This window comes from Bacillus rossius (genome assembly GCF_032445375.1).
Source record: "Bacillus rossius redtenbacheri isolate Brsri chromosome 4 unlocalized genomic scaffold, Brsri_v3 Brsri_v3_scf4_2, whole genome shotgun sequence".
NCBI classification, from domain to species: Eukaryota; Metazoa; Arthropoda; class Insecta; order Phasmatodea; family Bacillidae; genus Bacillus; species Bacillus rossius.
In genome coordinates this window covers 49,243,612-49,257,946 of record NW_026962011.1, presented here as the reverse complement: position 1 = coordinate 49,257,946, position 14,335 = coordinate 49,243,612, and the positions used below count along the sequence as shown (strand labels likewise).

At 39.5% G+C, this 14,335-nt stretch overlaps 1 non-coding gene across 1 annotated transcript; it reads left to right on the top strand.

Moving 5' to 3' along the window:
• The first annotated feature begins 12,743 nt into the window (after positions 1 to 12,743).
• On the top strand, positions 12,744 to 12,830 carry Trnastop-uca (transfer RNA opal suppressor (anticodon UCA)). Its single transcript has one exon. It is a non-coding gene; the product is annotated as a tRNA-Sec (tRNA).
• The last annotated feature ends 1,505 nt before the right edge of the window (positions 12,831 to 14,335 follow it).

The window sequence follows — 14,335 nt, the reverse complement described above, 5'->3', positions numbered from 1 at the left end:
AAACCAACGAAAACTTAGCTGAGAATTATTAAAAATGACTTGCAGTCATCCATATGGTAATACTGCATAGAATAGTAAAATATAAATGTTTTTCCTCTTTTATCGAATAGCAAAAATCGTTTGTAGGATGGAGTTGCCACCTATTTGATTTATGCCCAGAAATTTCAGAACATCCTAAGTAGGTGTCAAACTTCTTAAGTACCTATATTTGTTATGTAACTAATGTTTTGTATGTTTTTGTTGAAATTTTCTAATAAAACCTGTTAAAATATTAATTTGCTCATTTAATATTTTAAAATAAAAATATAAAATTTAAAAATATTTTACGAGTCTTTAAATCATCAACGTTTTCAATCAAACATAGCATTCAAAAACATTTACGTAATGGTGAGATTTCTTCATCTGGAAGTGCGAGAAAGGTACGTTGCACAGATTCGTTTACTTGCATACTTCACTTGCATTTCACTGGAAGTGATGTTACTTCAGGGTCACGTACTGCGTGTACATACAAGTTTAGTAGAGGCACGGCTGTATGGCGGGTACATTTCACTCCAAGACACAACTTGCCTATATGTATATAAAAAAAATTGGTTGTCTGTAAAGTCGGTTTACGGACGATAGTTTAACGTGACAACGTCATAATAAAACATTGATGAAATGATTGCATTATTTTATGAATAAAATTGAATCTTTTTTATTGAATTATCACTATTTTGTACGGATACAAAGAAGGAGTGAAATGAAATCTACAATTTAATTGATAAATTTCCTATCATCGTCCTATCCTTAACAGAATAACACTGATTGGAAGAAGTTAAATAGCAAACATGTATAAAAGTTATGGTTAAAATAATCTCTTCGTGTAAGTAATAAACATATTTGAATTAATGAGTGCAAATAAAAGTAAATTTATCAATTAAATTGTAGATTTCATTTCACTCCTTTGTATCAATACAAAATAGTGATAATTCGATAAAAATGATTCAATTTTATTCATAAAAGTTTGCAATCATTTCATCAATGTTTTTTATGACGTTGTCACGTTAAACTATTGTCCGTAAACCGACTTTACAGACAACCAATTTTTTTTTACTTGGAAAAGGGAAAGGGCAGCTGCCCCCCCCCCCCCCCCGGATACGCCCTTGCTGCCCAAACAGCCGGCCTCGCGTCGCCTCGCGTCGTTTTCGCGGCGGGTCAGACAGAACAGTTAAAAGGACACTCGTCGCCGCGGCGCGATAAATCGCAGCGGTCGTTAAGCCCGTCTCGGCGGGCGCGCGGGCACAAAGTCGGCGCTCCGCGATCAAAAATAAATGTAAAGTCGAGGGAGATAATGGGGGGGTTTGGGAATGGTAAGAGGAGGAGGGGGTGGCGAGGGGACCGCATTCTTTGGCGGCGCAGTGGGCCAATAGGGATGCCGGCCGCGACTGCGACATACCGCCGTCGCGTCGCCTGTTCCAACTTGTCCGCCACTGCCGCTGCGAACATCGTCGAGGTAAATGCTCCTAAGGGCGTGCCTCCCATTTCAGGTCATGATTTGATATTTATATTATTCACTGATCAACTTTTACACTTTTCCAATTGTTTAACTTTCACGAAACGAAAATTTTATACAGCGCATACTTTCTGCATAATTAGCTGCCAAAGTTACATTTTTAACGTTTTTGGATTGTACAAGTAGGTACATGAGGAGAATTTAAGTTATTGCAGAACTGAAACTTTTTAGGTTCAACTGCAATGCCACTGGCTACTTCATGATATGGTTTGCATTTGTATCACAAAAACTCATTTCATGTTTCTTGGCTGTCAAAATCGTAACCAATTTGAGAAATTAAAACCATTTCTTGAAGTAGCCAATGACATTGCAGTTAAATCTAAAAAGTTACATTTTTTTCAATAAATTAAATTCTCCTTATTTGTACAACCCAAAAACGTTACAAATGTAAATTTGGCAGCTAATTATGCAAAAAGTAGGCGCTGTATATATTTTTCATTTCGTGAAAGTTAAACAATTGAAAAAGTCTACAAGTTTATCTGTAACAACTGTAAATATAAAATCTGGACCTGAAATGGGAGGCACCCCCTTAAGTAGCACTATCACGAACAGAATGTTAAGGAGGTAGTCACTTAAAAATTATGGTATGTAGTTTATAAAAAAAAACTTTTTTTTTGAGTGACCTCTTTCGCAAAACTCTTTAACAATGTAATTCACCAGGCGCTAGCATATAAAAGACAGAGACGAACACAGAACCTAAAAAAAAGAAATAGTAGGATGCACAGTAAATATAGATTAAAGCAGTAAAGCATTGATTTAAAACATTATTTTGAACACATTCCATTGCGATGACGTATGTCCAAAATAATTTATTAACACAGTACATATTCCCCTTTGCAAGAAGCATTCAAATAACAGTAAATCCTTGTCAAATAAATTTTAAACGGAGGAAGACAAAGACAAGTAGCAACCCAAAAAAGAAAAATGGTGATCATGGTAGGACAAACACAGAAGGAAAAAAAGGTTTTTGAACACAGAGGACACGGTGAAATAAAGAACGAGGTAGGACACGAGTGTCTGGCGCTCTTCAGGCGAGGCACCGGCTCGCCCTGACTCGCCCCTGGAGGCGCTCCGATGGCGCCGCGGGTGTCGACGGCCTGTTGTGACAGGCGCCGCCTAACGAAGACGCCTCCGTCGGCCCCATGCGTCTTGTTGCGTCGACGCACCGGCCGATGCGTCACCCCCGCCAGAGTCACGTCCTCTCTCTCTCTCTCTCTCTCTCTCTCTCTCTCTCTCTCTCTCTCCCCCCCCCCCCAAGGATACAGGCACGGCCGTGTCTCATTGGTTGGTAGCTCCACACCTTCCAACTTGCCGTCTTTCTAATGCATCAGCTAGGGGCATGCATAGAGACCGGAAAAATTCGCGGATTCATTTCACGATATGATAGAATCCAAACAACTGTACCTTTAAATTGCTTCTCTGATTGGCTCAGAGTTTATCTGAAGGACTTTAGGTCCAATGAAAAACCTTCAACCAAAAAATTATCAAATCGCAAGCGTCCCAGGTGACACGAGTCAGTAGCCAATGAGCAGGTTGCATTTGCCCGAGTATGTAGGGGATGGTGGAGCCTATCCTGGAGGTCATCCAAAGTGCGAATTTTCCCAATCTCTAGGCATGCATATTTCGCGAAAAGATTTCGAGACCAGCTGAAAGTCAAAACAATGTAGCACCGTCTGGGTTCCGCGATTCGGTGAATTTCTTTCAGGTACATGTCGATTGTTACAACACCAATAACATTAAGTCAGTACTGAATCAAACGCGTCCTGAGTGGCTCGGTAAAACAAGGCGACGACTTCTCTCGCAGACGGCCACCAATCACAAGGAAGAAACCGCTGGTGCGGGTATACCTAGTTGCAATCTAGTAGACTTTCAGGTTTTTTCGCGAAACATGCCTGCCCCTAAGCACCACCAACGACACAAAACGATCAAAATAAAGTGACAGGAGCTAGTTGTTGAATCCTCGAGAGTACATATGCAGAATTTTCATCCAGACGTAACAAGAGTCACTCACTGCCTGTCGGACGTAAAATTAACCGCATGCTGACTCAAACTTTTATTTCCTTAGAGTAGCCATGTTGGCGTACATGGTAAGTGCGAGAAGAAATGTTTAGTCCCGGTAATCTACTGCTGTGCACGTTAATTGATAAAAAAAAATGTGAGAAATTTAACAACATATCCACATTCTTTAAACGTTTTGCTTCAAAATAATGTACACCATTTCTATTTACTTGAAATATTTTAGACACCTAGTCCTAGTGTAAAAAATTAATGAATTCTGACACTTTGGGGCTACTTGGTAAGAAAAGCTAGGGGTTAAATGTTACTGTCCAACTTACACCATGTAGCAGCTTACAAAAGGTTTTTTTTTAGTAAAAATGTTTTTGTATTGTTGTAAGATTGTACATTTATTAGTTACATTAAACTGTCTAATAAAGTGGCTATTGGCAATGAAACATTGTAAGATCTTACATCAGGGATTTTTTTTAATTATAGTAGGCTATATCTATCAATTATACTATTTAATAATAAAATAACAGTTATTTCATGCTGTAAATATGAGATACCATTGATAAGTATTAGAAAATAAATAATTAAAGTTTTGGTTACTACAAAACTTTCTTTATTCCTTCAGTTTTTCTTATAAATGATGCCGACATACAAGCAGAAGGTTGACAGACTACCCCTCCGCCTGGCTTATTACTGAGAGCTGTTAAAGACAAACATAATCTGATTTCCATCAGGAATGCTGCTAAGTTTTTTGGCACACATTACAAGACTCTAAGCTCAATACTGTCCGAAAGTTAATGTTGAAATGCTATCGGAACATCATCAGATTTAACTATTTTTTTTATTATAAGAGGCAACGTCCTCTAGTGATGAAAATAAAGTTATATTAATTTTGGACTCTCGCCTAAGGAAGCCATATAGCTAGCGTATAGTTATAGCAAGGCACTAATTACTAACCATAAAGAAAAGTCTCATACGTGGTGCGAAAAGGAAATGGCAGGGACGGACTGGTTCACAGCATTTTCAACACGACACAAAAACCTATCCGTTCTAAGTCCACAAGCCCCCCATTATTTCTAGGGCAACGAATTTCAACACACGCAAAACTTCGATACGTGTTTCAGCTACCTTTCATCATTGTTGAGCCGGTCTAACTTTCATCCCCGAGACATTTACAATAAGGACGAGAATGGCATAGCAACTGTCCGGCGCCCTGATCGCAGTGTTGAAAGGAAGGGTTTACAACAAATAGGATCTCTCACATCAACAAAAAGAGCCTGGCAACCATGGGCGTCGCAACCGAGGGGGACAAGGGGAACCCGCCCCCCCACCCCCCAATAATAAAAGTCTTCAATTTCGTCCACTCCAATAATATATTTAGTTTCGTAGTTCCGTAGTTTCTCCTGTTGTTTAAATTAATGATTTTGTGTGGATATAGCACCAGCAGATATGTTAACTGTGTTTTCACAAATTTGTTCTCTGAAAATATTTTTTATTAAAAAATAAATTATATATTGCAACCAACTTTAATTAGAATATTTAGGAAAGAAAAATGCCTAAAAACCATCTTTTTTCACCTTCAAACCCCAAATTTTCCCGGGGGAGGACCCCCGAACCCCCCGATTTTTTTTCCAGGGGATGGATATTCTTCAACAACTAAATCAATTGAAGTCCCCCCCCCCTCCCCCCAAAAAATATATCCTTGCGACGCCCATGCTGGCAACAGCAGTGTCAGCTACCAGAAATAGCTTTGTTTTACCAAGAGTTAATTTTATACGGCATTTCATAAGGGATGGATCACCATGATGTCAGGGAACAGCAATGCCATCAGGTTGGTCGAAAGAAGAAAATTTCCTGGATTTCATTTTTCATTTCGTTGCACAATACAAAATCCCATTCTCATCCTTACCGATAATCATGGCTCTCATGTTTATGTCACGGCTATAGATTGCAAATTTAAAAAAATGGCGTGCTAATGCTATATTTTTCGCCCTATTATTCTCGCAACTCACAAATTCCAGCCATAGATTGAAGTGTGTTCGGACCAGAGATTAGGGAAGCATACAGATGGAGCATAATGTCCGATTCTGGACGAGGGGGTGAAGCCAAAAAGGGAGGGGGTTTCAGTGTTTTACACTTACCAAGATGGCGGCCGTTTTTTTACCAATATATCAGCTGTATCTTTATCGGAGGTTAACTTGGAGAAAAATGTCGACTCATATCATTCATTTGTATTATGAAGATTCGTTTTTGACTTTTAATATATATAAACATATAATATTTTGATCTAATTTTCTTCCAAACAGCTTATCTACAGTCGTTAATAAAAGCAGGCTATAAAACCTGATACAAATATTAAACAAACATTCGCCGTATTGGTATGTGAAAATCAGAAGTAAAAAATGGGGGGAAAAAAACTGCTTCACGTCTGACGGCTAATGCTCCATCTGTATCCTTTCCTGATCTCTGGTTCAGACCTCTGAAAAAAGTAGTGGATTCTGCTTATAAATCATGCTTAAAAAACACCTTGGGTCAACTGTAACTCTGCTCTGGCGGCGAATGTGGTAACTAACTGCACGGCCGCAGAAACAGAAACACTGCAAGTCGCCAGCCTTCAAGGGTAATGGTTAAAACGACTAGCAGTCTGGATGATTATGAAAAGCGGAAAGGTAGGTAACGCAAACTGCTGTGTGGTTGGGAGCTATAATGCTTAAAGTTACAAAAATACGTCATCATATATTGTGTTGTTTTCATTCCCAAAATGGAAAACTAAAAGGAAAGACGAAATGTGCTGACATAGGTACGCAAACAAAAGTAAGCAGGCCTACATTGCTTATACAGTTTTGATATTCCAAATTTAAAAAAAAAAAAAAAAAAGTATGTACACTATCAGTCCTTAAAACTTACGCCCATACTATGTGGTGATTATGTTACTGTAACGGAATTCACATAATTTACTTAAATTCATGCATAGTTCCTGTATCTGAGAAAGTAAAGGGAAGACATGTGAATACAAACTGTAAATATTCTGAATATTTCGTAAGAGAAGTCAAAAATTTACGTGCTGTGACAATCATAACTCAGGGGTGCCCACAAGTGGGGGGGGGGGGGTAACGACGCAGACTGCGTCATTAAAATTTAAGGGGGGGGGGTGGTTAAAAGACGAGAAAAATGTATATATTATTTACATAATTATAGCTTCTAATGTGAAAATACGTTTATGGTGCTTTGATAATTGAAAGGGATCTTGTAAATCAAATTGGCAACCCCGCACTTTCCTCAACAAAAGCAGTTTGGCATCTGTCGGTTCAGGATGGAAATATTACCTGATATGACCAAAATTATTATTAGAAAATCAGTTTTAATTAATGCAAAATGTGATAAAATATAATACTAAAAAAGTATAATATTATAAAATAATTGAGTAAATCATTGAGAAAATGGCATAAAAAATTTCGGTAGGGGGGGCGCATCATTAGGTTAGGGGGGGGGGGGGTGAGTCATAGTGTTTGGGGCGGGGGGTACCTCTGCATAACTGTTTAAGAAAATAAACAAGATGTGTAAAACAATACAACAATTACTTACTTTTACGGATGTCAAATCCCATTCATTATACATTTAAAGTATATTCCGAAGAAATACTTTCTATTGTAGCAGTTACCATGGTGCGACTTTCGGAAAATTTTTATATTTTTTCGTTTCATGGTCCATAGACACCCAAACCATCGTTAATTTAATTGTGTGTATATATAATTTTTAGGCACACGATAGCTGGTCGAGTTCGTTATGGGCAATATCCGACCAAAGGGGTAGAAATGGGGGAGGTTTTTTGAAAACCAGAAAAATCGCTATAACTCCCATGATATGATGGATATCCGTTTGAACATATTATAACTCGTGGGAGTAATACCAAAAACTTTTGTCTAAATACATTTTTTTACGACCAACCATAACTGCAAGGGATGGAAAAAAACAAGGTTGGAGTTAAAAAAAAATTCCTAACTACCTTAGTAGCACACTATCGAAACCGTTCAAATTAGTTGTAAACGATGTATTTTTTATCTAAATAATTTGTCTAAAACCATTTTTGACAGAATGAACCATTGCAGGAAGGGAATCAAAAAACAGGGGTAGAATTAAAAAAAAAAAACATAAATTACACATCACGTACACTATTAAATCTATTATAATTTATTGTAAAATCAAAAATTATTATCTTCAAATTTTGTCTCAAATAATTTTTATACGACCAACTATTACTGCAGGGGGTGGAAAAATAGCAGGGGTTGAAGGACAAAAAAATTAATAACTACCTTAGTAATTACAATATCAAATACGTTTGAATAGTTTGTAAACTAATAAATATTATTAAAACTTTTGTCTGGACAATGTTTTGATAAATATAACCATTGCTGCAAAGGTTGGATAAAGAGGGGTTCAAATACGAAAATCAATTCATAACTTCCTTAGTAAGCACACAAACTGATTGTGAATTTCATAATTTTTATCTAAAACTTCTGTATGAAACATTTTTTGATAATATAAACAGTTATTGCTAGAGATTAAAAATTTCTAAGGTTGGAATAAAAAATAAACCAAACTTAAATTCCATGTACGGTATCGAATCCATTCTTATTTTTGTTTAACTTTGTAAATAACTTTTGTTTAAATAAATTTTTATCCAATCAACCATTACTGCAAGGGGTGGAAAAAACAAGGTTTGAATGTATACTATCAAATCCGTTGTAATTTATTGTATAAATCCTAAACTTTATCTAAAACTTTGGCTAAAACAATTTTTGAAGAAACGAATTATTACCATAATAAAAGGGGTTGAAATTAAAAAAAAAATTGAAAACACGTTATTAGTGCAAGGGACTACCTTTTTAAGGTAAAAAAATTTGAATAATTACCTTAGTTGGAATAATATGTAATTCGTTATGTGCTATTCAATGCTGGATGCATTGAGTTAAAAACATTCATTATATTTTCGCTGCATGGAAAATGAGAAAAAATGTTTAATCGATCATTTTGTAATGTTGACGAACTTAAATATGTTATGTACATTAAGGTCTTAATATGTTCTAAAATTTTATGGAACAGCCACCTAATGTTGATCAAAAAGTGTTTCTTTACTCTTATTACAAGGGTACTTACGCAATAAAATTCCCGATATGCATTTCACCAAGTGAAATGCTAACATTAAAATCTAAATGCTATGGTAGCAGATAAAGTGACACTACTAACCTGGCTGATCTCCGCCACAACATGCCCAGTGACTACGCCACTCTCATAAACAGTGCATTGGAATGAAAGCCCCAGGTTTTCGCAGCCACAGACAGACTGCGCCGCACCACAATCACGGAACATTACATCCCACTGGTACCCCACCAACCCCCGTTCGAGAAGGTGTTCGGGGCGTGTCCCCGAGAACAGGAGGTCATCCGGTAGCAGATAGGCAGGCACCATGCATGCGGAAGCAGCTCCAAAAACTCATGAGGGTACTTAATTGGCTCAGATCTTTCATCACTCAGTTCACGATTATCACCACTCCAATGACTGACCTCTTGTCACCAAAAAACCAAGTTCAAATGTACAGCCGCTGTGGACGAGGCCCTTCGCCTGATCAAGCGTGATGAGGGGCATAAGCTGGTAGGGGAATCAGTGCAAAGTTCGGCCTGACTGAAAGGCGGTACCACATGAACAAGCAGGAGTGCCTCGCGGTGGTGGGTGTGGGTGCTCAAGCGGTACCGGCACCACCTCATCGGCCGGCCGTTGTGCACGGACCGCCAGTGCTTGTGCTGACTGTACTCTGCTCAGGGGTGTAAATCGAAATTCTCTCATTGGGCCCTGATGATTCAGAGTATTTCCTTCACCATCGAACACGTTCCAGGAAAGGAAAATCAGCTAGCAAACGATATGTCTCGCCAACCAGACTCAGTCAACTTGCTCCACGATAACCAGGTGTGGGAGGACATACTTCCCCGACATCTCAGCACACCGGCCATGATCCAGAGACACTGCCAGTCACGTTGTACGCATTGCACTGCCCTCCCAAACCCGAATCCCCGGCTAGACCCGACACCCTGGCCGACCTGATCGTGTACGTGCGCGAGGAGCAGCACCACGATCTCAGTACATGAGCCCGCCTGGACGACAGTGGCACAAGAATGGTCCCAAACCAACACTGATGCGAGGGGCTACTCCAAACCAAGGGCCTTAGCGTGAATTGTAGGTGGCATGCTTATGCACCCCCCGGCCGCAAGGCTGGCCATTTTCCGGGTTCTCCATGACCACATGCTGGCCAGTCATCCTTATGCAGAGCAAATACTCAGGGAGATTCGGCGGACTTTTAATTGGCTAGACATGGTCTCAGATGTTCGGTGGTATTTCCGAGCATGCCAACATTGCCAACAGCACAAAGTGTGCCCAGATAGGGTGTTAACAGTAAGTTCCCCGATTACCTGACATTCATTTTCACACAGTTGCCATGGATATACTGGGGACATACCCACGCAGATCCTGCGGGAGGCACATTATCGTAGTGGCCACAGATGTATTCACCCAGTGGGCGGAGGCGTTCGCTGTGGCCAGCGTGAAGACTGGCACAGTGGTGACCCTCCTGGAGCAGGAGCTATGGGTAGCCCAGAGTGTTGCTCACCATTAATGTGACGTCGTCCAGCCGACGACCACCCCAGAGCCCGACCTGCACCCGCCAGTATACGCTCCCGCTAACGGAACACACCCCTGGCCATGGCCCACCCGAGTCAGGCGAGCCGAACAGCGATTAAAGGCAAACCCGCGAAAACCTGAGTAGACAAGAGAAGAACCGTACCCATTCCTCCTGGAACATTAAATTAGGATTTTAGCGACAATAAAGTCTCTTCCAGACACACCCATTTAGAGTCTAGCGTAATGAGGTCAAACCTGGCGCAAGAGAGACCGAGCCTCCCTCGGACGCCATGCCAGTTCGGCAGTTCAGCACAGCTCACGGACCGGGGCAGACCTACGTCCCACGGAGGGGCAACAACCTTTGTCTTCATCGAAAGTAACGTCCGGTAAATATAGTCACTAATTAACAGAACCCCTTTTTTTACTTAACCTCTCCGTGAGTACGCGGTCCCCCTTTTCGGTCCAGGACCTAATCCGACCGCATCAGTTTAAAGACACCCCGCACCACACTTGGCCAGCGGGGTTGATCTTCAGTATACGGCACGGGCCGCCTCCCGCAACTCACAGAACTTTACTTAAGGTCACGCACACGGCGCTGACCACAAACCCGCAAGGGAGCTTGGACAAACTTAATTGTGGTGCGTGTTTCACCACAGTGGACACAACACCCGCGCAGAGACATTCGTATACGGGATTGGCCGTCTCCAACCGCCCACCCCTTAACAGTGTATTTTTGTGTCCCGTATTTTGTATTACTAACTTACGTTACCCGAGTAACGAGTGCCACGTAACTTGTGCGCGCCCCCTTAATTCAGTGTAATTTTGTGTCCCGTATTTTGTATTACTAACTTACGTTACCCGAGTAACGAGTGCCACGTAACTTGTGCGCACCCCCTTAATTCAGTGTACTTTTGTGTCCCGCCTTTGTGTTACGAAATTACGTTACCCGCGTAACCAGTGAGACGTATGAGACGTAACAGCGTCCGAGGCCCACGTAACGCGGAACACAAACAATACGGCGCCACGGAATAACGAGTAAACCCCCCCCCCCCGGGGACCTCTGTAGAGTGTTGTATTGTGTACGACTCGCTCCTATGAATAAAAGGTACGACACCACCACCTCAACTCCACGTCTCTTATTTAAACATCATCTCACGCAACACCGCCGCCGGCCCTAGTGGGCCACGCAGGGGCACATACATCCACGACCCCAAACTCACGACTAGAGCCGAGCTAGTCTGGCGCCCACCCGGACAATACGTATCAAGAACCGCCTTTTCCCACTAGGAGCCACACCGGGACTCGAGCCCGAGACCCCGGACGACGGCAAATGGGTTACAGTTCATGGGATGGAAATGAAAAGCTTCCTGTCAAAGGTAGGGGGTAGAACACCACTCCACTCCGACCTACCACCCCCGTGCTAACCCTACCAAGTGCCATAACCAAGATTTAAAACTAAATTATGCCTCAAGATGGATGAAGATCATATTAAGTGCTCTCCTCTTTTGGCTCCAGCATCAGACCAATGTGGTCATCGGACACACCCCCGCAGAACCGTTGCAGTGTCTTAACCTCACGCTGCCCAGGGAAGTTCAGGCGGGGAGGGCCATAAATCAGGCCCCGATGGAGGAGATGCAGGAGGATACGCGACGGCATCAAGCTCATTTTCACGCCCATCGGATCCCCAATCAACCCAACCTCCATTCAATTGGTTCCGGGAAAGACAGTGTATGTTGAGTGCCACCACCTGTCAGCAGGAGGCGCAAGTTTTATGTGTACTTTGTGCCAAAATGGTCCACTCCGCGGAAGCTAGTGGCCTGGCCAAGTTTTCACCACATACTTAGTCTAGCTACCCAATGGGCGACATACAGCTGGCTTACTCACCTGAAATATTAAAATACCTTAATGAAAGTAATAGCCCTGATTTTAATGCTTATTGAAAAAATCATCGTTTCAAAATGTGGTGATTCTGAGGCTTTATACAAAAACCATTTCACAAATAAGGTAAATTAACTAGCTCTGTTCATACAAACATATCCAAATAAAATTTATTTTATATTATAGCTACTTAAGATTCTTGTCTGCAGTAAATTTATATAAAACAAAAATACTGTGCCAACTATCTTCTTTTTTATTATTTACTGCTTTATATGAACTATCGTAATGTTATTATTTTAAAGAGGTTTTCTTGTAAACAACAAATGAACATGGCTTCCATTTATATTACATCACGGTATCTGAAACTGTTTCTCTACACAAGTTTTTCTGAAACCTAACACTACAGATGTTACTTTTGTCCTATGCTAACGTGTTTAACGTCAATTTCATAACTCTACATACCTCACCTGTGTTTAATATTACAATTGCAATAAATTTTCTTTTGAAATAATAATAAACCATTATATAATGTTGAAAAATATTCAAATTATAGTATCCTTAAATCATTTCTGCCAGTGATGGAAATATTTTAATATAAACATTTATATATACGTAAATTTATCTCTTAATAGTTGCCCAGCTGAACTTCGGTGGTCCGGAGTGCAGGCTTCAAACCTGTAGCTGACTTGCGTCAGAGTGGTTCGATTCCACCTGTTGGGCGATTAGTTATTATAAAGTATACATGCATTAGAAATGTGTATCTCATATATTTGCGCTCATTTCTCCTTTAATTGTAGTCATGAAGGAAGATAATATGATTTTATAAGTGTATTATACTTAATGAATGAGATATCTAGGTATGTTTTATAGTACCCATTAATTGAATAATAAATATACTTTTAAAATAAATTGTACATAGCTACATAAACATTACCTATTGTTTTGGCTGAAAATAAATTTCTTGAAAATTAGGTAGTAACCCAGATATGGAACCTCTATTGTTGCAAGGTGGAAAAAATTGTTTCAAAACTAATTTACAAAATATTTAGAAAACATAAATCATGTCTTGAAAATAATAAAAATATTTCACATACAGACAAGGGGATAGATAGGTATGCTAGAAGGGTGGAAATGTGGAGATATATCTTCCCTCCCTTTGAAATAATAAAAAAATATATAATTCCCACCAACAAATGGAAAGAATTTTTAAGCAAACAAGTGGGTTAAGTGGTTCCCTTCCCCCCCCCCCCCCTCCTTTTTCCATAACAATTAAATTATGTGATTTTTATGTTTTTTTGTAATTAAATGAGCCAATTCTGTGAAATTTTTGCATTAGTGTTACAAACGTCATAGTAAAGCTATTTTGGATATATCTGGATCTTTGTATCATACGTAAGGTTAAATAGTAATGTTATGAGATTATTTTTGAAAAGCTAGACTTTGTAATAAACATCTGGTCGCTGAGCATTTTGTGATAAGAACAGCCATCTAATGGCTACTTACAACTCATCATTAATATTGTTTTTTTCTTTCTTTTTTTTTAATAACCTGCATTAATTTATGTCAGCTATATAAACAAATGGCCCCAGCCTGATTCAAACCTTACATCAACAATAGATTGAGCAAAATACATTTCCAAAAATGCTAGGAATGTTCCTAACCTTGTAGTAGACATTTTTAATTATATTGATAATGAATTTTAGATTTTTCAAAACATGTTGCGTAATACAAGGGCGCATCCAGCTGAAAACATGAAAGAGGGCATTTTCCATAAATCAACCCTTTTCATGGTGGAGGAATGTCCATGGAGCCATCCAACAATAACAGGAAGACATTATTTATTTGAAAAATTTGTATGGATTAGTTAAAAAGTTTTCTCTTAACTACAAGGCCTTGCTTCTTGTTTAATTAATTTTTTTGGAATTTTTTGTTAATGGGAGATTTTTCCAAATCTTATATCTGAAGTGCTGACAAAGGGAAGGGCTGGTCACTTTCAGTCTCTCGTAACTATTCTTTGCTCAAGTCACATTCAAGGTGGCCACCTCCTGTAAGTGGGACGCATGTTGTCTTACAAGTTTCTATGTAAATATTCTGTAAATAATGACTAAGATATTTAGTTGTTTAATTTTTAGGTTGTTAAAAAAATTATTTTGAGTTAAATCATTATGTAGGCATCAAAAAGTATTAGTTCTTTCACATGAAACACAAATTATTTTTTTCCCCCCC